This window comes from Chiloscyllium punctatum, chromosome 12, assembly GCF_047496795.1.
Source record: "Chiloscyllium punctatum isolate Juve2018m chromosome 12, sChiPun1.3, whole genome shotgun sequence".
NCBI lineage: Eukaryota > Metazoa > Chordata > Chondrichthyes > Orectolobiformes > Hemiscylliidae > Chiloscyllium > Chiloscyllium punctatum.
The window spans coordinates 80,734,820-80,761,613 of record NC_092750.1 but is presented as its reverse complement, the minus strand read 5'-3'; the positions used below and the strand labels follow the sequence as shown (position 1 = coordinate 80,761,613).

At 45.1% G+C, this 26,794-nt stretch overlaps 1 long non-coding RNA gene across 1 annotated transcript; it reads left to right on the top strand.

Moving 5' to 3' along the window:
• The first annotated feature begins 4,362 nt into the window (after nt 1-4,362).
• Nucleotides 4,363-24,774, top strand: LOC140483491 (uncharacterized). Its single transcript, XR_011961979.1, has 3 exons — nt 4,363-4,498; nt 19,197-19,324; nt 24,678-24,774. It is a non-coding gene; the product is annotated as an uncharacterized lncRNA (long non-coding RNA).
• Nucleotides 24,775-26,794: the final 2,020 nt, after the last annotated feature.

Sequence of the window (26,794 nt, the reverse complement as noted above, 5' to 3'; positions counted from 1 at the left end):
TCATTGAGAAAGTAGAGAGCATGGGATACAGGGAAACCTGCCTGTCTGGATACAGAATTCCTGGCCCATCGAAGACAGAGGGTGATGACAGATGGAAAGCATTCAGCCTGGAACTCAGTGACCAGTGGTTTTCTGCAGGGAGAGGTCAAAAACTCTCTGCTCTTTGTGATTTCATGTACGACTTGGATGTGTGAGTGGAAGAGTGGGTAAGAAAGATTGATAATGATTTGATAATGACACGAAGGTTGGTGGAGTGGTGAATAGTGTGGATGTCTGCTTGAGGTTGCAATGAGACATTGACAGGATGTAGAGCTGGGCTGAGAAGTGGCAGATGAAGTCAAATCGGGAAAAGTGTGAAGTGATGCATTCTGGAAGGTGAGACTTGAATGCAGAATACAGGGGTAAAGGCAGAATACTGAATAGTGTGGAGGAACAGATGGATCTTGGATTTCATGACCAGAGATCCATCAAATTTGCCACCAAGCTGATAGTGTTGTTAAGAAAGAATATGTTGTATTGGCTTTCATTAGCTGGGGGGATTGAGTTTTAAAGCCATGAGGTTATGCTGCAGCTCTATACAGCCCTGTTTCGATCCCAATTAGAATATTGTGTTCAGTTTTGATCCCTTCATTACAGGAAGGATGTGGAAGCTTTAGAGAGGGTAAAGAGGAGATTTACCAGGATTCTGCCTGGACTGGAGAGCATGTCTGATGAAGAAAGGTTGAGGGAGCTAAGGCTTTTCTCATTGGAGTGAAGAAGAGTGTGGTGTGACGTGGTAGAGGTGAACAAGATGGTGTGAGGCAAAGAAAGAGTGAACAGTGAGAGACCTCTTTATCCCATGGCATACATGGTACAAGGGGGCATAATTGTAAGGTGATTGGAGGATGGGTAAGGGGAGATCTCAGATGTAGGTTCTTTACACAGAGAGTGGTGGGTGGGTGGAACGGGACACTTTAACAGACTCCTGGATAGGCAAAATGAAGGTTATCTAAATTAGTTTGATCTTACAGTCGTGTAAAAGTTGGGCATGGCACCATGGCCGATGGGTCTTGTGCTGTACTGTTCTGTGTTCTACGTTCTGTATGGTAAACTGGGTAATAAGCTCAGATCAATGTAAAAGGATATGGCATTCAGGAGGAGCTAGTCAACTGGATACAAAATTGGGCTTGATGGTAGGAGACAGAGGGTGATGGGAGACATGTTGCCTTCCTGACTGGAGACATGTGACCAGCGGTGAAGTGGGCCCACTGTTGTTTGTCATTTGGATAAATAGTTTGGATGGGAACATTGGTTTTGTGTTAAGTAAGTTTTTTGAGTGACACTGGAATTGGTGGGAAAGTGGACAGTGAAGAAAGTTATCTATGATACAACAGGATGTACAGTACTGCTGGGATAGTGGGCTGAAGAATAGCAGATGGAGTTTAATTAGATAAATGTGAGGTGTTCCATTTTGGTGAAACAAACCAGGGCGGGACTTGTACAGTTAATGTTCGGGCCCTGGGTAGTGTTGTCAGTCAGAGACCCAGGGATGCAGGTAGACAGTTCTTTGTAAGTGGTGTCACAGGTAGATAGGCTGTTGAAGCAGGCGTTTGGGATGGTTATCTTCTTTGGGCAGAGCATTGAAAGTAGAAGTTGGGATGTCACGTTGTGGCTGTACAGGACATTAATGAGGCCACCATAAAAGCATTGTTGACCAGTAGGAAGTACTCATCTGGTTCACTTACGTCCTTTAGAGAAGACCATCTGACATTCTAACCTGGTCTGACCTGCACATCAGACCAGACCCACAGCAATATGGCTGACTCTGTGCTATACTCTGGGAAATTAGCAGTGGGGCAAAGAATGTTGGTCCAATCAGTGACACCCTCATCCCATGAATGAATAAATAAAAAATACATATGTCCCTTCCTACCTCTGCAAACCCCTCCAGCTGCAGCAATCCGTCCTGGCTTTGTAACACCGTTCAGACCCTGACCCCTCTCTGTAACACTCTCACCACCTCCAGCACCTTCAGCTCTCCCAGTTCCTTTTGTGACATAAAGCCTTGACAATTATTCCCTCTTCCATCTGACCTCCTCCTGCGAGCAGATCCTTTGCAATCCCTTTTAAACTTACTCCTAAAACATTCTCCCACTTCAGGATTTTAAGTACTTTTTGGTGATCCTCCAAGCCCGATAATCTAATATGATCCTTTTTACTTGAGTGAGGGACAGATGGGGATTTCTTGCTTAGGATTTGTCCGTTTCAATGGAATGTCCTTTTGTTGATGTTTTAAATTGCTCCTTCAAAAGTTTTCCACTGTTCATTTGGAGGCACATATTTCAGTCTGTTTAGCCTGTTTACCTTAGTCAGTTCTCCTCTCAAACTCATGTCATTGGCTATTTTTGTTTCTAGTTGTAGCTTGTCCTTTCTGTGATTCACTTTAAAACTTTATATTTCTTTAAACTGCACATCTTCACAATTTCCATGAGGATCTCTCCAGGTGACATTACTCATTCACTAAGTTTCATCACACAACGGTCGCTCTGAGATAGTTACCTCCCTAGGCAGTTGCACAATTTGTTATTCAAAGAAACACTGCAAAAAAAAATCTCTGAACTCTTCCAATGTCATTGTTGTCAGTGGGACTGTCCCAGATTATGTGAATATTGAAGTTTCCCAAAATTATCACAATGTGTTTGTTAAAAAATTCCAATGAGTTTCTGGTTAAAGCAGTGATGAGCAACGGAATGCTGTTCGGTGGCTAAAACTGTTCTGCTGCTTGTGACCTTGGCAAGTAGTAGCCAGGATTTACATTCAGACTGACTCTACTTCATGATCTGAGGCCAAATGCTTTTTCTGTGATGCCTTTTTTACCCATTATTGTTTTTGTTACCCATTTTGCCTGAGTTTCTGCAAGGTTGTGATCCATTGAATAGTTATGTCCAACTTTTGTTCACCCTGTAAACACGTCTCTCTGGTGTCTAAATCTTTTTTATCTCAGTGTCAGACATCCATCTACCTCATTGATAAGACTTCGTCCATTCAAAAAAAATCTTAATTTACTCTTTCCCACAATTTCCTGTCACAAATCTATTCACTGATGTACAGTTTTAGTTAAACTCTGTCCCATCGTGTTCCTTTCTGATTGCCTTCAGACACATTCTCATGTTGCTCCCATACTTCACCTTTTCTCTCTGGATTTGGAAAGCTCCTTTCACCTGAATCCTGTCACTACATCCTCTCTGTCAGTTTAAAGCCCTGTCCATAAACCTACTGACATGATTGGCCAGGACACTGGTCCCAGCATGGTTCCAGTGGGACCATCCTATTGGATTTTTTCATAAATCAGGTATGGGATGTGGGTGTCTCTGGCAGACCAGCCTTTATTGCCCAGCCCTATCTGCCCATGAGCTGAGTAGCTTGCTCGGCCATTTTGGTGGGCAATTGAGAGGCAAACACATTGCTGTGGGGATGTCGTGCATACCACGTGAGGATGATCAGGTCTCGTTGTCGAAAGGGCAAGTGGGCGGCACGGTGGCTCAGTGATTAGCACTCCTGCCTCACAACACCAGGGTCCCAGGTTCGATTCCAGCAATGGGCGACTGTGTGGAGTTTGCACATTCTCCCTGTGTCTGCGTGAATTGCCCGCGGATGCTCGGGTTTCCTCCCACAGTCCAAAGACGCGCAGGTCAGGCGAATTGGCCATGCTACATTGCCCACAGTGTTAGGTGTATTAGGTCGAGGGTGATGGGTCTGAGTGGGTTACTCTTTGGAGGGATGGTGTGGACTAGTTGGGTCGAAAGGCCTGTTTCCACACTGTAGGGAATCTAATCTCAGGGATTGTGATTTTTGTACATCAGCGATGGTTTCATATTTGTTTATCGATTGTTCATTGCTATTTTTAAAATTATTGATTTTTAAATTCCACCATATCTTATGATGGGATTCAAACCTGCCTCCACTGAACATTAGCTGAGGTTTTGGATAAATGCCCTAACAATAATGTTACTAGGCCATCACTTCACCTGCTCACTGGTTGCTCATCCCTGAGCACTGATACGTGAAGCCAAACCCATTCTTCCAACATGATTGTGTGATCCTGAAGTCTTCCAGCACTCTGGTGATATCACTCAGTCTCTCTCCATGTGGTATCCCTCACTGTCTGGGTCTAATTGCTGCCTCTGTCAGTGCCTCCCGCTCTTGCAGCTACTCTACATCCTGAGCTAACAGAATTCTCCACTCCAGAGAGACGCAACAGCACAGGCCAAGGATGGAGTTTGGGATTTTCCAGATATCTGTGGGGCTCATTTCCATTCTCCTTGTGTAACCCTCACTGCATCAGTCTAATTTCCCATTCTGTCTACCGCTATGTCTCCTGTAGGTAGTCAGGAAGTTGCTGACTCAATAGACTTCCCAACTGCTGTGTGTCTCATCCATCACCTCATTGTCTCTCTGGCTGACCAACCATCTTCAAAGGGAAGGGAGATCTGGAGCCTTCAATAACTCCTGCCGTGAGGTAAGATCACTCCCAGTGCACAGAGTAGAGAGCAATGAGAGGGCTCCAAACATCGCTAACAAGACATGATATAGATACAGTGCTGGATGGGGAGCACAGTATAGACACACCCCATGCTCAATCACCACGTCTACTTTAACTTATGTTGCACTGAGACAGCATCCGGAGTTCATAGTTATCAATCCAGTCCTGTGCTGTCTGAGTGAGCATCAGTACAACTGAGGGGAGAGTAGGCCTCCACCAAGAGGTTGGGAATGCTGCCTGGGATCTTTCTGTTCTGTGTTCTCCCTCCAACACTATACTAAGACTCACTACTCTGCAACACTGTATCTGTGGCATGGCTTGTGCACAAGTGTCTTCAGTCATTTTTAACTCCTACAATAGTCCCTGTCCCTGGACCCTCCTCTCTTCCCGATAGTCCCTCCACATATTTGAAATGTACTGCATTCCAGACTACCATACCCATCACTGTAACTTGCTTCAGTGTCTACAACATGCCTTATTTTGTTACACTAATACTCTTTAGCTGGATACCGAGTGATACAGCACGGAAACAGAACCTGTGGTCCAACTCCTCAATGCTGCCCATGTTACCTAAACTGAATGAGTCTCATTTGCCTGCCTTTGGCCCTTATCTCTTCAAACCTTCTCCTCTCCATGTACCTGCCCAGATGTCTTTTCCATGCTGTACAATTGTTCTTGTTTCTCCCATGTGCCTGAGGCAGTCTGTTCCGTCTCTGCACCATCCTCTGTGGATAATGTTCCCCCTCAGCTCCCTCTTTAAATCCTTGCACTCTCACCTCCCGTTTATACTCTCTAGTTTTGGACTCACCTACCCTTGGTTATTCAACATTCTTAGGGTCACCCCGTGGCCTCCTCTGCCCAAGGGAAATATTTAGGACAATGTTACAAATATCTCCAATGTATGTAACAAAGTGCTGGCCAATGTCGGCAAATGTGACAAATGTCGCTTTCCCCACCCTGTCCACCTGTGATGCCATTTCCGAGGAACAATGTAACTTGCACTCCCTGGTCTCTCTCTCTCTGTTCAAAAACCCTGGCCAGAGCCCTTTCATTAACTGTGTTCGTCCTCCCTGGTTTGTCTTAACAAAATCCTGAATTAAACTCCATCTTTCCTTCCTTGGTCCACTGGCCCAGTTGGTCAGTATCCCCTTTGATAACCGTATTTACTGCCCACTACACCATTCATTTGATCATCAACAAACTTTCACACAATCACTCCGATATTTTCAACCAAATCGTTTATGTAGATGATGCACATCAGTGGACCCAGCCCTGATCCTTTCTTCAATAATGGAATCAAACCATATTCTTGTCATAGAGTCATACAACATGGAAACTGACCCTTCAGTTGATACCCACCATAATCTAAAACTAAACTCTTCCCAGCTGCCTGTTGCTGGCCCGTATCACTCCAACACTTCCCTATTCACCTGTTTATTCAAATATCTTTTAAATGTTGTCATTGTACCCACATCAACCCCTTTCTCAGGATGTTCATTCCACACTCAAACCACCCTCTGTGTAGCAAATTGCCCCATATCTTTTTTTGAACATCTCTCTCCTCTAACCTTAAAAATGTGCCCCCTCCTCTTGAGACTCCCCCATCCTGAGGAAAAGGCAACTACCATTAAATTGATCTATATACCTCATTTTATTTCATAAACCTTTATAGCATCATGTCTCAACCTCCAGGCTCCAGTGAAAAAAGACACAGCCTATCCAGCCATTTTTCCGAACTCAAGCCTTCCATACCCAGCAATCTCCTGGTAAATCTCTTCTGAACCCCCTGCAGCTTATTATTATCCTCCCTGTTAACTGGGCGACCAGAACTGGACAGAGTATTGCAGAACAGGCCTCGGAAATGTCTGTACAATCTCAACATGACGTCCCAAATCCTCCACTCAATGGACTGAGCAATAGTCAGGCATGCCAAGCACTGTTTTATCCATCCTGTGATGCAAACTTCAAGGATTATGTACTTGAACCCAAAGGTCCCTCTGCTCTAAAACATGAACCGAGGCCCTAACATTAATTGTATAAGCTCTACCCTTGTTTGTTTTACAAAATGCATTCCTTCGTATTTATTCAGATTGAATTCCATCTCTAGTTTTTCAGCCCATTCACTCCCTTCATCAAGATCCCTTTGTAATCTCAGAAAACATCCTTCACTGTCCATGATGCCACCCTCCAGCCTGCCAGCCCATCACACGTGGCTGTCAGTAGTACACATACCTTTGCTAGGGGGCTCCACAATTTCTACCCCAGCATCCCACAGTGTCCTGTGATACACTTAATCAGGTTCTGGAAATTGCCATACCTTTGTGTTTTAAAACCTCCAGCACCACCTCTTCTATAACATGCACTCTTTTCAAGTCATAGAGATCTACAGCATAGAAACAGACCCCTTTGGTCCCCAACTCGTCCAGGCTTACCAGAAGATCTAAATAAATCCATTCCCTTTTCCAGCATTTGGCCCAACATACGTCTACACCCTTACTATTCAGATGCCCATCCAGATACCTTTTAAATGTTGTAATTGAATCAGTCTCCATTATTTTCTCTCTCAGTTCATTCCATACACCCATCACCATGTGTGTGAAGAAGCTGTCCCTTCAGACCCTCTGTAAACCATTCACCTCTAACCTTAAACCTATGCCCTCTATTTTTGGACTCCCCAACTTCTGGGAAAAGGCCTTGAATGTTTACCCTATCCATGCCGCTCATGTTCATATCAGGACCTCTGTAAGATCATCCCTCAGTCTCCGATTCTCCAGTGACAGTAACCCCAGCTTATTCAGCAACAACCCGGGCAATATCTTGTTAATTTTTTCTGAGCCCTTTCAAGTTTCACAACATCCTTCCTGTAGCAGAGAGACTGGAATTGCAGAGAACTCCATTTGTGGTCTAATGTTTTACTCTTGTCCCCGAGTTCCCCAGTCTTTGTCCACAGTAATTTCTGAAGTGAAAAAATTGTTTAGGATCTTAGCAAATATCCTGCAGTTCCACACATCGATGGCCTCATTGATCACGAAAGGACACTATTTTGTCCTGAGTTACTTATGCACTCTTAATATACTGATACAATCACTTTTGGATTCCCCTTTCCTTCTCTGCTGAGGCTATTTCATTTAGCCTTTCTCCATTCCTGTTTTCTACTCAAAGTGTATTCCTAAAGTCCCTGTATATCCTCAGGGATTCCCTTGATCCAGCTGGCTATACCTGACATGTCCCCCCTTTTCCTTGACCAGACCCTCAATAGACAGCCAGTGTTTCCGAATGCTGTCAGCATTGACCTGCACACAAACAGGAAAATGCTGGCGCTGATCACTTAATTTATCTCACTTTCAAAATATTCTCACTTGCCAAACTTCACTTTCCCTGTAAATAATTCCGTTCCCAAATCACATTTTGTAAGTTCCTGGCGAAATCGATCAAGTTGGTCAGGCTCCATTTTATAACTTGCACTTGTGGACCAGGCCTGTCCTTATCCAAAGCTATTTTCAAACTACAAGAACTGTGGTCACTTTGGCAAAATGCTTTCCCACTCACATCTCAGTCCCTTTCCCTACCTTAATTCCCAAGTGGAGGTCAGGTTGTGCCCCTTTCTCTTTTCAGTCCATGTACATATTGATTGGGAGTTTTCTGGAACACAATTACCAAATTCCTCCCTTGCAAACACTGAACACTGGCAGTCCCAGTCTCGGTTTGGAAAGTTGCAAAACCCCAACCATAACAGCCCTATTATTATGCTTGTTATTTAAGATGTCCCGACATATTTGTTCCTCAGTCTGCCACAGATTTTCGGGGTCAGCAGTCCGATCTTATCAAAGTGATGACCCATTCTTATTTCTCTGTTCCCCGAACACAGTTTCACTGGGTGATCCCACAGGAATATCCTCCCTAAGTACTGCTGTGATGAATCATGCAATCAGAACCCACTACCACACGTCCTCTCTTGCCTCCCCTTCCTGTAGCATCTCTACCTTGAAACAATGAACTGCCAGTCCTGCCCCTCCCTCAGCTGTGTTTCTGTAATAACTATAATATCCCAGTCCCATGTTCCAATCCATGCCCTGAGTTCATCTTCCTTAGCTGTCTGGCCCCTTGCATTGAAATAAATGCAGTTTACTCATCAGTTTTCCCCCATTCCCTGCTATGTTCTTGCCTGCCTTGTCTGCTGAAATTGCTGTCTTTAACTCGTATACCAGCCTCAATCTTCTTTCTGGCATTACGTTTATTTAAGGTCCAACACCCTGCCAGACCAGGTTATATCCTCTCAAGCATCTCTCGCAATTCACCCCACCAGGATATGGGTCCCTCTCCCACTCCCAGTTGAGGTGCCTTTCCCACCCTGTCTCCCTGTGCTGACACTTTCAGGGATCTATGGACTTGTCCACCAAGGTCCCTGTATTCCTCAGTTCTCCGCAAGGACCTACCGTTTATTATGTCTGTACTTCTCTTATCGTACCTCCCACAGAGTATTACCTCACTTCAATCAGAACTAAACTCTGCTTAGATTATCATCCGATCGACATCGGACAGCAGACAGAGACCATCCCCCTCACTGTGAACAACACCCTCACCTTTCATGTCATCTGCAAACCGACTAATGATACCTTTTGCTTTCACATCCGAGTTATTAATGTTCAATGGTTCCTGCACAGTTCCCTGTGGTACACCCGGTGGTGAAAATATTCGATCCACCAATTTTGCATCCAATTTGCCAACTTGCCTTAGAACCCAGTCCTTTTGGACCAGCCTTCCGTGTTGGATCTTGTTTAAGGACTTATTCAAGTCCATGTAAACCACATCATCTGCACTGCCTCATCAATATACTTAAGCACCATTTCAAAAAAACTGAACTGAATTCCTCAGACAGTATCTTCCTCTGCCAAATGCGTGATGACTAAACCGAGTTGATCATTCAGTCACGATGACCCTCCATATCTCTGTTTGTTCTTCCAGTCAATACAAATATCTTTATCTCTGTAATCTGCTCAGCTCCCTAAAACAGTCCCTGTCTGTGTAATCCAGCCCAGTCCTACAAACATCCTTATCCCTGTAAACTTCTCTATCCCTCCCAATATTCCCAACTCCATGAACCTGTCAGCCCTACAGTGCTCCACATTTCTGTAACCTCCTGTGGGTCTATGGACCTCCATCCCTGTGAAACCACCTCCAGTCCCCACATCCCTCCCAATCTGGGTCCTCTGCTCCAGATCAGACCATTGCTGTCTCTGTAAACACCTGCACTCCTGACAACTCTTCCCATTTGTGTAACCTCCTTCAGACCCCATACTCTCAAGCTTCCTGCATCGCAACCAAAACCACATGTTTATGTAATATCCACTAGTGCTGAAACCTCCCCGACTCAGTAACCACTTGCAGTCCGAACAAAGCACCTAAACTGTGAAACCTCTCATTTCCCTACAATCCTCCCTCCGTCCTCAAATGCCTTCATCACCATGAAACCTCACAATTACTGAAGCCTCCTTTTGGCATTGAAACCCTCCTAATGTCTGCAAAATCCTCCTGTCCTGATATCCCTCCCTGACGCTGTAATCCCCACCACCCTCCAGTGCCCTTCTGGGGAACAAGGCAGAGTAGAGAAGATTTGTAGCGTCTGGACCATATTACAGTGGTAGAATTCTGGAAATTACAGATTTGGTCTAATGTATGTGGTGTGCAGATTATTGGCGAGGACTCTAAAGAAAGGATTTATGACTACTTGGAAAGCCATAGTTAAATTAGAGACAGCATGGGTTTGTGAGGGGCAGGTCATGCCTCACAAACCTTATTGAATTCTTTGAGGATATGACAGAATATTTTGATAGCTCATTCAGAAAAGAAGGAAAATTGGGATACAGGGAAATTTGTCTGTCTGGATACAGGATTGGATGGCCCAGAGAAGACAGAGGGTAGCAGCTGATGGACAATATTGAGCCTGGAGCTCAGTGAACAGTGGGGTTCTGTAACAATCAGCTCTGGGACTCTGCTCTCTGTGATTTTTATAAATGAGTTGGATGTGGATGTTGGAGAGTGGGTTAGTAAGTTTATCAATAACATGAAGGTTGGTGGAGTGGTGGGGAATGTGGAGGGCTGTTGTCGGTTGCAATGGGACATTGACAGGACACAGAGCTGGGCTGGAAGTGACAGATGGAGTTCAATCTGGAAAAGTGTGAAGTGATTCATTCTGGAAGGTTGAACCAGAATATAGAATACAGGGTGAAAGGCAAAATACTTGGCATTGTGGAGGAACAGAGAGATCATGGCGTCCATGTCCATAGGTCCCTCAAAGTTGCCACGTACATTGATAGGGTTGATTAAAAAGGCATATGTTGTGTGGGCTTTTCTTAGCAAGGGGATCGATTTCAAGAGTCGTGAGGTTTTCCTGCATCTTTCTAGCGACCTGGTGAGACCACACTTGGAATATTGTGTTCAGTTCTCATCCCATCTTTACAGGAAGGATGTGCAAGTTTTAGAGAGCGTACACAAGATATTTACTGGGATGCTGCCTGGAATGGAGGACAGTTCTTATGAAGAAAATTTGAGGGAGCTAAGGCTTTTCTCATTGGAGTGAAGAAGGGGGTGGGGTGACTTGGTAGAGGTGAACAAGATGATGAGAGGCACAGAGAGAGTGAATAGTCAGAGACTTTTTCTCCTATGGCATAAATGGCTGTTACATGGCGGCATAATTTTAAGGTCATTGGAGGATGGATAAAAGGATAGAGATGGCAGGTGGTCGGATGGACTGCCAATGGTGGTAGTAAAATTAGACACATTCGGGACATCTAATAGACTCTTGGACAGATACATGGATAGAGTAATATGAAGGGTATGTAGGCTAGTTTGATTTTACAGTCGGATAAAATGTTAGCAGAGCAGCATGGCCGAAGGGTCTTGGGCTGAACTGTTCTGTGTTGTGTGTTCTGTCTGGTATACTGGGTAATAAGCTCAGATCAGTGTAAAAGGATATGGCATTCAGGAGGAGCTAGTGAACTGGATACAAAAATTTGCTTGATGGTTGTAGACAGAGGGTGATGGGAGACATGTTGTTTTTCTGACAGGAGGCATGTGACCAGCGGTGGAGTGGCTCCCCTGTTGTTTGTCATTTGGATAAATGGTTTGGATGGAAATATTGGTTTCCTGGTAAGTAATTATTTTGGGTGACACTGAAATTGGTGGGAAAGTGGACAGTGGAGAAGGTTATCTATGATACAACAGGATGAACAGTACTGCTGGGATAGTGGGCTGAAGAATAGCAGATGGAATTCAATTAGATAAAGGTGAGGTGTTCTATTTTGGTGAAACAAACCAGGGTGGGACCTGTATAGTTAATGTTCGGGCCCTGGGTAGTGTTGTCTGTCAGTGACCCAGGGATGCAGGTAGACAGTTCTTTGAATGTGGTGTCCCAGGTAGACAGGCTGGTGAAGCAGGCGTTTGGGACGGTTACCTTCATTGGGGAGAGCATTAAGAGTAAGAGTTGGGATGTCATGTTGTATCTGTATAAGACATTGGTGGGACCATCATTAAAACATTGTTGATCAGTCGGAAGAACTCCTCTGGTTCACTTACGTCCTTTAGAGAAGACCATCTGACATTCTAACCTGGTCTGGCCTGCACGTGACACCAGACCCACAGCAATATGGCTGACTCTGAGCTACCCTCTGGGTAATTAGCAGTTGGGTCAAAGAATGTTAGTCCAGTTAGTGACAACCACATCCCAGGAATGAATAAATAAAAATCCATATGTCCCTCCCTACCTCTGCAAACCCCTCCAGCTACAGCAATCTGTCCTGGCTTTGTAACACCGTTCAGGCCCTGACCACTCCCTGTAACAATCTCACCACCTCCAGCACCTTCACCTCTCCCTGTTCCTATCGTGTCAATAAACCCTGACCATGGTTCCCCTTCCCACTGCCCTCCTCCTGCTAGTATACCCTTTGCAATCTATTTAAAATTTACTCCTAAAACACTCTCTCACTTCAGGATTTTACGTACTTTTTGGTGATCCTCTCAGCCTCATAATCTAGTATGATCCCTTTTGTCCTGTGTGCGGGACCAGTGGGGATTTCTTGCTGAGGTTTATACTGTTTCAATGGAATGTCCTTCTGTTGAGTGTTTTACACTGCTCCTTCAAATGTTTTCTGCTGTCGATTTACAGACACATGTCTCAGTCTGTTTAGCCTGTTTACCTTGGTCAATTCTCCTCTCACACACATGTAATTGGCTTTTTTGTTTCTAGTTGTAACTTGTCCTCTGTGAATCCCTTTAAAACTTTATATTTCTTTAAACTGCACTTTATCACAATTTCCTGAAGGATCTCTGAAGGTGACTTGACTCATTCACTAAGTTTCATTACACGGTCGCTCTGCGATGGTTATGTCCCTGAACAGTTGCACAATTCGTTTTTCAAAGAAACACTGAAAGAAAATATAACCGAAGTCCTATTCCAATATCAATGTTCACCGTGTGTTGTCCCAGATTATACGAATATTGAAGTTTTCCAAAATTATCACAATGCCTTTTTTAAAAAATTCCAACGAGTCCCTGTGTAATGCAATGATGACCAATGGTATACTGTTCAGTGGCTAAAACTGTTCTGCTGCTTGTGTCCTTGGCAAGTAGTAATTTACATTCAGACTGACTCTACTTCATGATCTGCAGCCAAATGCTTTCTCTGTAATGCCTTTGGTATCCATTATTTTTAGTGTTACCCAATTTTTCCTGAGTTTCCGCAAGATTGGGAATCATTGAAAATTTTTGTTCACCCTATATCCATGTCTCCCTGGTGTCTAAATCTTTTATCTCTGTGTCACAAATCCATCTACCTTATTACAGTGACGTTGTTCATTTAAAAAAAAAATAACTTACTCTTTCCCACAATTTTCTGTCACAAATCTATTCGCTGATGTACAATTTTAGTTAAACTCTGTCCCATCCTGTTCCTTTCTGATTGCCTTCAGCCACATTCCCATGCTGTTCCATTGTTTCGCCTTTTCTCTTAGGATTTGGAAAGCTCCTTTCACCTGAACCATGTCCCAGCATCCTCTCTGTCAGTTTAAAGCCCTGTCCATAAACCTACTGACATGATTGGCCAGGACACTGCTCCCAGCACGGTTCCAGTGGGACCATCCAAATGGGTTATTTATTAAATCAGGTATGGGATGTGGGTGTCTCTGGCTGACCAGCCTTTCTTGCCCAGTCCTAGCTGCCCTTGAACTGAGTAACTTGCTTGGCCTTTGAAGAGGCAAATACTTTGCTGTGGCCAAGTCGTGCAGAAAACGTGATGGTAGACAGATGTCCTTTTCTGAATGACATAGCAGCCTGGGATACATTTCCCTGGGCACTGGGGATTTCTCCACCTTTATGCCTGTGAAAACATTTAATACCTCCTCCTTATTGATCTTAAAATATTCTGGAACCTCAGCATCCCAACTGAAATCCCCGGCGACAGTGTCTTTCACCTGTGTGAACACAGATGGGAAGTATTCATTGAAGACCTCACCTGCTTCCTCTGGCTCCATGCACAGATTGTCCCTTTGCTTTCTCACAGGCCTCCCTCTTTCGTTGGGAATCCTCTTACTCTCACGATGCTGATAAAATACTTGTGGCTTTTCCGCAATCGTATCTGCCAAATATATTTCATGACCATTGCTTGTCCCTCATTTTCCACAATCTGCTAGCACTCTTTATACTTGTGAAGGGCTTCACCTGATTTTATTGCACTGTATTTCCTTTATCAAACTCACGACATCACTTGATTAGTATTCCCTGGACTTGCTGCCTTTACTATTCACTCTTCAAGGAGCACACTGCCCCTGCGTTCTCAATGCATCACTTTAAAATACTCCACTTTCCTAACATGGACCCAACTGCAGGGAGTTCCTCCCAGTCTATGTTTGCCAGATCCTCTGTAATGATCGTGATACTGATAGGAGGCACAGTTGTGAGGGGGACAGACAGGAGACTGTGTGACTCCAGAAGAGACTCCAGAATGGTGTGCTGCCTCCCAGGTACCAGGGTCAAGGATGTCTCTGAGTCGTTATTGAACATTATGAAAGGGGAGGGTGAACATCCAGAGGTCATTGTGAACATTGGTCCACATGACAGAGGTAGACAGATGGATGGGGTCCTGTGAAATGAGTACAGGGAGTCAGGTGGGAAGTTAAAAAAGCAGGATATTGACCTTAATGATCTCCAGATTACTCCCAGTGCCAAGTGCCAGTGAGGATAGAAATAGAAAGGTAGGATGGATGGATGTGTGGCTGAGGAGCTGGTAAATTGGGCAAGGTTTTCAGTTCTTGGGTCATTGGGATCTCTTCTGGGGTAGAGGGGACCGGTACAAAGGGGATAGTTTGCACTTGAAGCAAAGGGGCACAAGTATCCCAGGGAGGAGATTAGCTAGTGTTACCCAGGTGGATTTAAACTAGTTTGGCAGGGAGTTGAGACTCTGAGTGAGAGAGGGACCATCGAAAAGTCAGGGGAAATACATCAGCCATCAAGAGCAAGTTACCTATTCAGGATATCCAGGGGCACAGTCGAGGGACGGAAAGATATCTGGTTTAAAGGGCATTTATTTCAACACACGAGGCCTGACTGGTAAGGCAGACGAGCTCAGAGCATGGATTAGCTCTGGGGACTGGGATATTGTAGCCATAGCCGAAACATGGCTGAGAGAAGGGCAGGACTGGCAGCTCAGTGTTCCAGGATACAGAAACTACAGGCATGACTGAAGGACAAGTAAGTGAGGAGGGGGAGTTGTCCTTTTGATTCGGAAGGAAATAACAACTGTTCATCAAGACAATTCTGATAAGCAGTCATCAAATGAGGCCATAAATTTAAAAGTTAGAAACAAAGAGGGGATGGTCAGTCTGCTGGGATCGTGTTCTAGACCCTCAAATAGCCAGCGGGTCCGAGAGGAGCAAATGTGTCGTGAGTTTGCAGGTACCTATACAAATAATAGAGTAGTATTGGATGGAGATTTTAACTTCCCCTGGATTGACTGGGTCACCCAGAGTGTAAAAGGCCTGAACTGGGTGGAATTTGTAAATGTGTTCAAGAAAGTTTCCTCAATCAAGACGTAGAGGGCTCTATGGTACTCAGGCGGGTGCAACACTGGACCCCTCCTCAGAAAACCAGGTCAGGCAAGTGACTGAAGTACCAGTCGGAGAGCACATTGCGTCCAGTCACCACAACTGTCTTTGTTTTAACATAGTTGTGGAAAAAGATCAGGCAGGTTGACAGATTTAGGTCTTAAACTGGAACTGGGCCAATATTGGGGCCATTCAGCAGGATCGAGCAGGGGTTGATTGGGTGAAGGTAAAATTCACACAACACTAGGGTATATTCCAGATGGTTTACAGAGGAACCTCGATTATCTGAACGAGATGGGCGGGCACTATTTCGTTTGGTTAATTGATTATTCAGTTAATCGATTCAATACCTTTCCTCTGGGGCTCGGAGTTTTCAGTCCAGTCTGCTCCCTGTTCAGGTGACTAGGCAGCAGCAAGCCATGAGTGAGCCCCCACACCCTGACAGACCCCCAAAACACACCCCGCTCACCTCCAAACCCATCCAACACCGCCCCCACCCGACTCTCAACGTCACCGACCCAACAGCAAATCCTGCCCCCAAAACCATCTGATCCCACCCTCCACCCGCCACCTGCTCCCACCTCCCAGACACATCCTACATCACCCTCAGCCCGTCCCCAAATCCGTTCAACACCGCCCCCCCCGCCCATCACATCCATCATCCAATCCATGTCCACGCCCATGCCCCCGTAAGTGTTACCTAGGTAAGTGGATAGTGAAGAAGGTGTTTGGTATGCTTTCCTTTATTGGTTAGAGCATTGATTATAGGAGTTTGGAGGTCATGTTGCAGCTGTACAGCACACTGGTTTGGGCACTTTTGGGATATTGCATGCAGTTCTGGTCTTTTTCCTATTAGAAGGATGTTGTGAAACTTGAAAGTGTTTAGAAAAGTTTTACAAGGATGTTGCCAGGGTTGGAGGATTTGAGATATCGGGAGAGGCAGAAACGACTGAGACTGTTTTCTCTGGAGCGTCAGAGGCTAAGGGGTCACATTCCTGAGGTTTATAAAATCATGAGGGGCATGGATAGGATAAACAGACAAGGTCTTTTCCCTGGGGAAGTGGAGACCAGAAATGGAGGGCGTAGGTTTAGGGTGAGAGATGAAAGATTTAAAAGGGACCTAAGGGGCAACCTTTTCACGCAGAGTGTGGTTATGTAGGGAATGTACTGCCAGAGGAAGTGATGGAGTCTGGTACAATTCCAGCATTCAAAAGGCATCTGAATTGGTATATGAACAAAAAGGGTTTATTGGGATATGGGCCAAGTGCTGGCAGATGGGACGAGATTAGGAAAGGATATCTGGTCGGCGTGGCCGAGTTGGACCGAAGGGTCCGTTTATGTGCTGTACGTCTCTAGGTCTCTCTGGCTCTAAATGTTTTCCACTGTTCATTTACAGCCTGACATTTCAGTCTGTTTCCCCTGTTTACCTTGGTCAGTTCTCTCTCAATATCATATAATGGACTTTGTTACTGATGCTCGGGTGTGATTTATGCTCACTTTAAAATGTCATAATCTCTTTGAATTCCGGTATAATTTCTTGGAGGATCTCGGTGTGATATTACTCATTCACTCAGCTTCATCACCCAATGGTCGATCTGAGATAGTTACATCCCTCGCTATTTGCACAATATGTTATTCAAAGAAACACTGACAAAAACATTCAAGGAGGATCTCGGATAATATCACTCTTGCCAATGTGTCTGTCCCTGATTATACAAAGACTTAAGTCTTCAAAAATTATCACACCACCTTTGATACAATTTCTAATGAATTCCTGTTTAATGCAGGGATGAGCAATGAAATACTGCAAGGCAGCATCTCCGAGACACCCGCATCAATCAACCAAACCGCCCCGTGGCCCAACCTTTCAACTCCCCCTCCCACTCTGCCGAGGACATGGAGGTCCTGGGCCTCCTTCACCGCCGCTCCCTCACCACCAGACGCCTGGAAGAAGAACGCCTCATCTTCCGCCTCGGAACACTTTAACCCCAGGACATCAATGTGGACTTCAACAGCTTCCTCATTTTCCGTTTCCCCACCTCATCCTAGTTTCAAACTTCCAGCTCAGCACTGTCCCCTTGACTTGTCCGGACCTGTCCGACCTGCCTAGCTCCTTTTCCACCTATCCACTCCACCCTCTCCTCCCTGACCTTCATCCCCTCCCCCACTCACCCATTGTGCTCTATGCTACTCTCTCCCACCCCCACCCTCCTCTAGCTTATCTCTCCACGCGTCAGGCTCACTGCCTTTATTCCTGATGAAGGGCTTTTGCCCGAAACGTCGATTTCTCTGCTCATTGGATGCTGCCTGAATTGCTGTGCTCTTCCAGCACCACTAATCCAGAATTTGGTTTCCAGCATCTGCAGTCATTGTTTTTACCAGCATAAAAACTGTTCTCCTGCTTGTGTTGTTGACACATAGCACCCAGAATTTGCATTCAGGCTGATTCAGCTGCATAATCTGAAGCCAAATGCTTTCTCTGTAATGCCTTTGTTATCCATTAGTGTCAGGGTTCCCATCTTGCTTTTCCATTCTCCAGAGATCCTGTAAGGTGGTTTACTGTTGAATACTTATGTTCCACCTTTTATTCAGCCTGTAATCACGTCTGTCTGGTGACTAAGTCTCATTTATCTCTGTGTCCCAAGTCTATTACCTTATTGTAGATACTTTGTCCATTCCAAATCAAAACAACATTATAATTTCCTCTTCCCCACAATGTCCTGTCACAAACCAATTCATTGATGTACAGTTTTAGTTAAACTCTGTCCCTTCCTGTTCCTTTCTGCTTGTCTTCAGCCACATTCCCATGCTGTTCTGAGGCTTCACCTTTTCTCTCTGGATTTGGAAAGCTCCTTTCACCTGAACCCTGTCCCTGCATCCTCTCTGTCAGTTTAAAGCCCTGTCCATAAACCTACCGTCATGATTGGCCAGGACACTGCTCCCAGCAGTGTTGATTTTAACTCACTCATGGGATGTTGCTGTCTCTGGCTGGTCAGCATCGCATGCCCACCCTGACCAGCCTTAGAGCTGAGTGACTTGCCAGATCATGACAGTGGGCATTTGAGCGTCAATCCCATTGCCCTGGGTCTGGATTCATGTGTAGGCCAGACTGGCAGCCGAAAACAGATTTGCTTACTGAAAGGGTATTATTAAGCGGTTAGATGTGTATCCCTGACTCTGGCATTAAATTCTGGATGAACGGTCTAGTGAGAGTACTACGAGGCCATTGCCTGGTCCACTGATAGCTCCCTCATCCCTGAGTACTGATCCCAGTTCACCTTCTTCCTGACCGTGATTTGATCCTGATACCTTCCTGCTCTCTGGTGATATCACACAGTCTCTCTCCATTTGGTCTCTGTCACTGTGAGGGTCTAATTGATGCCGGTGACTGCACCTTTTGCAACTATTCCAAATCCTGAGCCAACAGAATTCTCCACTCCAGGGAGATGAGGCAACACAGACCAGGGATGGAGACTGGGATTTTCCAGATCTCAGTGGGACTTGGTGCCATTCTCCATGTGTAACCCTCACTGCATCAGTTTAATTTCCCATTCTGTCTGTTTCTCTATCTCCTGTAGATACTCAGGATGCTCTTGACTCAATAGAATTCCCAATTCCTGTCTCGTCCATCACCACACTGAAGACAGTTGGTCAGCCCGAGAGATGGAGAGTGAGATCTGGAGCCTGCAGTAAATCCTGCAGTGAGGTAAGATCACTCACAGTGAACAGAGCAGAGTGTATTTAAGGGATTGAACTTTGGTCCGGAAGACGTGACACAGATACAGTGTTGAAGGGTAAACACAGAGCATGATGGTCCCAGGCTCAAACCCCACCTCTTGTTAATTTTCATCTCTGCTGTACTGAGCCTTCCTATGTCAATACAGTAAGTTGACCGTTATCAATTCAGGTCTATGCTGTCTTAGTGAGGATCAGTACAACAGAGGGGAAAGCAGGCCTCCCTCAAGGAGATGGTATTGAAACCTGGGATCTCTCTGTTCTATATTCTCCCTCTCACACTCTCTCTTCTCATGTGATAGAGTCAGACAGCAAGGAAACATGCCTTTCGGTCTAACTTGTATGTGCCAATGTCTTGAATGCTTGTAATTCCCAGAAATTTTCCTATTTCTGTAACCTCCACCCCTCCCAAATTCCCGCTGTATATTTGAAATCTCCTCCAATGCTGACAACTCTCCCTGTATGTAAATTGCTCCAATGTCAATAACATGCCCAATCTCAATGATCTCATCCTGCGCTCAGTGCAATAATTCCCATTTCTGTAGTTTTTCACAATACTTCCAGTAACGCCGTCTCTGTAAAATCCTCCAGCCTGGAGCAAAATACCCACCTGTGTACTTTCCTCAAGCCCCAAGAAAACATGATATCACTGTAACCTTCTGCAGGTCCGATCACACTCCTGTCTCCTGGCCTATAGCACCACATGACCACAGTAACCTTCTCCCAACCCTACCGACCTCCTTACCGATATGAACACCTCCAGACCCTATTCAAGCCACAGCAGCACTCCACATCTCTGTTTGCTCGTCCACTCCCTACAGTCCTCCCAGCACCTCAAACACTCTCTCTCTTTGTGTAATTCTGCAATTTAGGCAGCACGGTGGCTCAGTGGTGAGCGATGGTGCCTCACACTGCCAGGGACCCAGGTTTGATTCCAGCGTTAGGTGACTGTCTGTCTATGTAGAGTTTTCACCTTCTCCCTGTGTCTGCGTGGGTTTCCTCCGCGTGCTCCAGTTTCCTCCCACAGTCCAAAGATGTGCAGGTCAGGTGAATCGGCCATGCTAAATTGTCCATAGTGTTAGGTGCATTGTCGGAGAGAAGTGGGTCTGGGTGAATTACTCTTTGGTGAGTTGGTGTGGACTTGTTGGGCCGAAGTACCTGTTCTCATGCTGTAGGGAATCTAATCCAAACTCTCCCTCTGCATTCCATATTACTGCCCCAAATATATCCATCTATCCATAATCAGCCCCAACCCCTTCAAACCTCCGAGTCTCTGTGAACTCCCACACTCCAACATCCCTCCTTAACTGTGTAACCTTTTCCATTCCTGAAACACTCTGAAAATGTGAACATCCTACAAACCTCACTATCTGCGTAATCCTCCCAGGACACTGTAAAACTACCGATCTGTGAAACCAGCTCCAATGCTTGTGACTCTCCCGATCAGTTTCTATAAGACTTACTATCAATGTAACCTTCTCCCATCGCTATCACCCGCCCTGTCAATGTAAACTCCTTCGATCCCCCCATCAATCTAATCATCTCCATAACCTTCTCCAGCTCTTACACCCCTATCTGTGTAAACGTTACACTCCCCTACAACCATCCCGAAAGCAAAAACCTCCTCCAGTGTCTGTAATACTCCCTATCTGTGTTTGTGTCTCCAGGATCTATTGCTGTTCCTGTCTCTGTAAGCTCTGACAGATTGTATAGCTTGCCAGTCCATATTCTTTCCAGAATCTCAGCATCTGACATCAACAAAAGTCTTCATTAACTACAGCCTTCCATATCTCTGTTCTTTCCTCAATCCTATACAACTCTCTTATTCTCTGTAAGTAGCACAATTCCATAAAATACCCCATGCCTGCGTAAACTGACCCAATCCAACAGTGAGAAGCCTCCCTGTCCTTTCGATCACCTGTAGTCCCTTCAGATCTCCCTGTATCTTCTCTGACTCCATTGAATACAGCCTATCCCATGTTATAACTCCTCTAACTCATATATTACTCCCCATCTCTGTGATATTCTTCAGTTACTGCAATTCTCATTCTTTATCTCCAGAGCTTCCAATCCCCCTGATCAATGTAAGGTTTTGATCCTCTGCAGCATGTTTATCACCTGGAGCAGCCTCCAACTAATCAACGCATCCTGTTGCTGTAACCTCCTCAAATTCTACAGCTCACTGTCTTTGTAATATCTTCCAGTATCTGCAACCCTCTCGATTTTTGTAACCCACTCCAGAACAGCACTCTACATCTCTGTGTAACTGATGGGAATGCTGTAAACCTGCCTTCAGTCCTCAGTAACTCTCTGAACTTCTGCAGCCCGACAACCCTCAGCATCTCTGGCTCCTCCAATCCCTATGCTTCTCCCTGGCTGTGTGAACTGATCCAGCCCCTTCAAACCTCCCTATCTCACTCACTCCTGCAGCTCCAACCTTTGTCCATGTCACTGTAATTCGAGCACCAACAATCCTCCCAGTCTCTATAAACTCCTGCAGCTCCAACTACAACCCCTACCTGTGTACTCTCCAGTCCCTCCAATCCTCCCTTTCTCTATCAACTCCTGTAGCTCCAATACTACCCCATCTGTCTACTCTCCAGTGCCTTTAACACTCCCTTTCTCGAAAAACTTCTGTAGCTCCAACTACTACTGTGTGCAATCTCAAATCCCTACATTCCTCCCAATCTCTGTAAATCCTTCAGAACTGATAATCCTTGACATCTTTCAGCCAGCCAACCATCTGATCTCTAACCACGAACACTGATCTCAAACCACCGAACTCTGTAACATCCTCCAGTCTCTACAGCCCAGCTTTTCTCTATTGGCTTCTCTGGTAACTGTATTCCCCTTCATCTCCGGTTACAGATCCTTGCTCAGTGAAACAATGTCTCAGTACCAAATCTGTAAGAACACAAGAATCTTTGGTGTATCAATATATTTGTCTCATTTTCTAAATTTTAACGACTGCAAGTTCAACCTTCTTCACCTCTTCTTCTCAATATTCCTCCATTTTGAAGATCAGCCTGGTGAACCTTCTCTGGGCTGCCTCCAATGCAAGGATATTTTCCCTCCAGATAGGGGAGCAAACCTGTTCACCGTATTCTCAGTGTGGACCGACTGGAGTCCTCTATATTTATTACAAGCCTTCCCTATTTTTATTCTCCATTCCCTTTGAAATCAATTCCATTTACATTCTCTATGTCCTTCTGTCCCTGTATGCTAACTTTCTGAGATTTATACACCAGGATTCCCAGGTTAGGCCATAGCGTAGCTTTCTGCAGTTGATCTGAAACCAAGAGCTGACAGCAATAATCACGAAAGTACTGGAATGTATGTTAAACGATATGCCAGAAATACTAACTGCACACTTAGAAACCTATGGAATAAGCGCAGTCCGTAAGACCATCATGTAAAGGGGTACAATTAGACCATTCAATCCATCAGGTCTATTCCACTATTCGATTGTGTATGAATTGTTTCTTAACCCCACTCTCTCACTCCCTGTAACCCTTGATCTCCTTATTCATCTAGAACCTGCTTATCTCTGAGTAAGATACACTGAATCACTTCGCATCCACAGTCCCATGAGGCAGTGAGTTCCACAGATCCATCACCCTCTGGCTGAATAAATTCCTCCACATCTCTATTCTAAAGGCTCCTCCTTTACTCTGAAGCTGTGCCCTTGGCCCCTCGTCTCTCCTGCTCGTGGAAACATCTTGCCCACGTCCACTCCATCCAGGCCCCTCAGTATTCTGTAAGTTTGAATGAGATTCTGCCGCCGCCTCTGAAACTTCATCAAGTGCAGACCCAGAGACTTTACCTGCTCCTCCTATGACACGAATGTCATCCCTGAAATCTTTCTTGGAAACCCATTTCTCGTACCCCTTCACATCTTTTGTTTAGACTCTGAATGAATAACGTGTTGAGTGTAGTCCCAACACTGACCCCTGCGGAGCTCCCCCATCACCAGTTCCCATGGTGAAAAAGACTCCTTTCTTCACACTCTCTGCCTTGTGCCAATCAGACAAATCCTCTATCCATGTTCAACATGTTGTTGTGAAACGGAAATGTCATTTCACACCCACTGCTGGATTTATTTTTCTGTCTGGCTGTAAACAGCAGAGTTTCCCCATTACCTTCCCATCTGTAATTCCCTGGAGAAGGTGGTGGGGAGCTGCCTTCCTGACCCATTGCAGTCCTTTGGGTGTAGGGACAGACTCAGTGCTGGGAGGATGGAGCGTGGCTTGGAGGGCACCTTGGAAATGCTGTTATTCCCGTGCACCTGGAGCTCCTGTCTTTCCAGGGTATAGTGGTTCCGGGTTTGTAAAGTGCCGTTGAAAGGGCCTTCCTGAGTGACCTCAGTGCTACTTGTAGATCTTTTATTCCTCCATTCATTCATGCACATGTGCTTTGTTGGCTGGGCCAGCATTTATTATTGATTTGGAGTGGTCCCTGAGAAGGTGGTGGTGAGCTGCCTTCCTGAACCACTGCACCAGCCGATAGAACTGTTGTTATCCGTGTAGCCTCCAGCAGGCGCTACAACACTCCTCATGTCTCTAACTGCACACAGACAATGCAGCTCTCCCTTTTATATCTGGCATCCTCCCCGATTTATAACTCTTATAGTTCCTCACACTATCTCACCTCTTCCATTCCCATCTGTGCCTGAGATCTCTAAAATTTCTTTATTCTTGTTTAAATTTCTGATCACCTAAAATCTCTCCCTTTTTAAATTTGTAACCCCTTCAGCTTCTGTAACTCTCCATATAACTGTAATCAATGACAGCACAGGTTCCCTTCCTTAAATCTCGATAATTACAATGGTTGCGTGTGGTAAATCGGAACTTTTCATCCTCCTTATCTATCTCGGGACTTCCAGCCCCCACAATCCCACTATTTGGAATGCTCCCATTTTCTGCAAATCCTCATGTCCTGAGGGTCCTTGAACACCACCAGTGCTCCAAAAGTTTATACTCCCCCCAGTTACTGCAAGTCTTCTAACTCTGTAATATCCAACAGTCTCCAGTACCATACAACACTTGCTGGCTCTCAATTTGTATTTGTTGAACTCTACACATCTCTGTAAGCAGCACAGAAAAAGTACTTTTGACTCTGCATAGCTCCGTCATGAACAAACTACTATCTCTATTTCCTTCGCCTTCTTCAGTGTCTGCAACTCTCACTGTATCTTCCAATAACCTGCTTTCGACACTGCAGGTCTGCCATGCTCCACAGATAACCTGTTCCAGCCCATATAGCTCACTCAATCACTGTAACACCCTCTGCTCTGTCTAATCCTCCTCTTCCCCACTGTCTTCCAGGCACATCAGCGATTCTGTAAGGCAGCAGTGCGGAATGGGATGTTATAAATCTTAGCTGAGGCTTGAGGCCTACCATTACCTGGGAGTCACAAAGGGAGAGAACCTGAGAGAGTGCAGCACAGAGGGGGAGAACATTAATCAGTAGCGAGCATCGAGGCCGACTAGGACTCGGAGTTGGAGAAGCAGCAGAGCAGGAGGCTCGAAATCAGCACCGAGTCACAGAGGGAGTGACCATGTGAGGGAGCAACTTGGAGCAGGAGCATGAGGCTCACTCACACCTGGGAGTTACAGAGGCAGCAAAGTGGGAGGATATAAATCAGCATTGAGGATCATGGCCTAATTGTGCCTGGGAGTCACAGAGACAGTGACCCTGTGAGGGAGCAGAGTGGAGTGGGAGCTGGAGGATTACACGTCCCTGGGAGTCACAGAGACGGTGACCCTGTGAGGGAGCAGAGTGGAGTGGGAGCTGGAGGATTACATGTACCTGGGAGTCAGAGAGATAACCTTCTGCTGCTGGGACGGGCCTGCACTGAGTTTGGAAGAAGTACAAGAGCCTTCACAGAAAAGGCTGTAAATTCATTGGCAGATAATACACCGTTATTAGCGCCTGTCAGTGAATTGGTAGAAGTTAGCAAATTTGTTTTTTCAACTTCTGAAATAAGGATTGAACTCAGAAATAAGAGGGAGAAGTGAAATTCTGAGCCAATATATTATATATTACCCTCAGTAAACCACAGTTGTATAAGGGAGTTAACCAGATTGTTATTTTTTCCCTGATGTTAATTTAATTCTAAGTAATTAATTAAGTTACTCTCGACATGTTTCATTTTAAGACATGACAAGACATGTTTGTTCGATGGAAAATCTGTTCTGTTACGTTGGGAAGTCATAGCCCCTGCTCGTGTCCTAGATGAACACTGGGTCATGGAACTCAGATAGTAACTAGAGACTCTATGGGGCATCTGTGATACTGAGAGTTAGGTGGATAGCTCACACAGAGAGCAGATCACCCTGCAGACATGACAGCCAAGAAGAAGAAAGTGAATAGGGGACTAGACTATCCATCTAACTAGTACAGCCTGGACCGTATGTGACTTCACTTTCTCAATCAGCGTACCGTGGGGAACCCTATCAAACGCCTTACTAAAGTCCATGTATATGACATCTAATGACAGTCACTCAACAAGAAACTTTGTCACTTCCTCAAAGAATTCTGTTAAGTTGGCAAGACATGACATTCCCTGCTCAAAACTATGTTGCCCATCACTGATGAGCACATTTTCTTCCAACTGGGAATACATCCTATCCCTCAGTATTTCTCCAGCAGCTTCCATACCACTAACGTCAGGGTCGCCATTCTTAAACAAGGGAACACCATTAGCAATTTCCCAGTACTACGGGATTTCACCCGTGTTCAAAGATGCTGCAAAGATATCTGCTATGGTCCCACCTGTTTCCTCTCTCATCCAAGATCCCATCCGGACCTGGGAACCTGGTACCTTAATGTCTTTTAGAATAACCAACACTTCCTTATTTCAGCTTGACCTAGAGGAATCAAGCATCCATACCTAATCTCAACATTTCTTCTTGGTGAATAGTGATATCACGTGCTCATTAATAATCTCACCCATTTCTTCTGACTCCATGCATAACTTTCCTCCTTTGTCCTTGAGTGGTCCAACCCTTCCTCTAGTTACCCTCTTACTATTGATATATGAATTAAAGTCTTTGGGATTTTCCAAAATCATGTTTGCTAAATATATCTCATGACCCCTTTTAGCCCTCTTAATTCCTTGTTTCATATTGGTCCTACATTCCCGATTTTCTGCCCAAGCTTTGTCTGTCTTCAGTCGTCTAGACCTTATGTACACTTCCTTTTTCCACTAAGCTAGTCTCACAGTTTCACCTGTTATCCATGGTTCCCTAAACTTGCCATTCCTACCCCTCATTTCCACAGAAGCATATCTGACCTCAACTCTAATCAACCTCTCTTTAAAAGCTTCCCACGTATCAAATGTGGATTTACCTTCAAACAACTGCTCCCAATCTATATTCCTCAACTTCTGCTGAATTTTGGTATAGTTGGCCTTCCCCCAATTTAGCACTCTTCCTTTAGG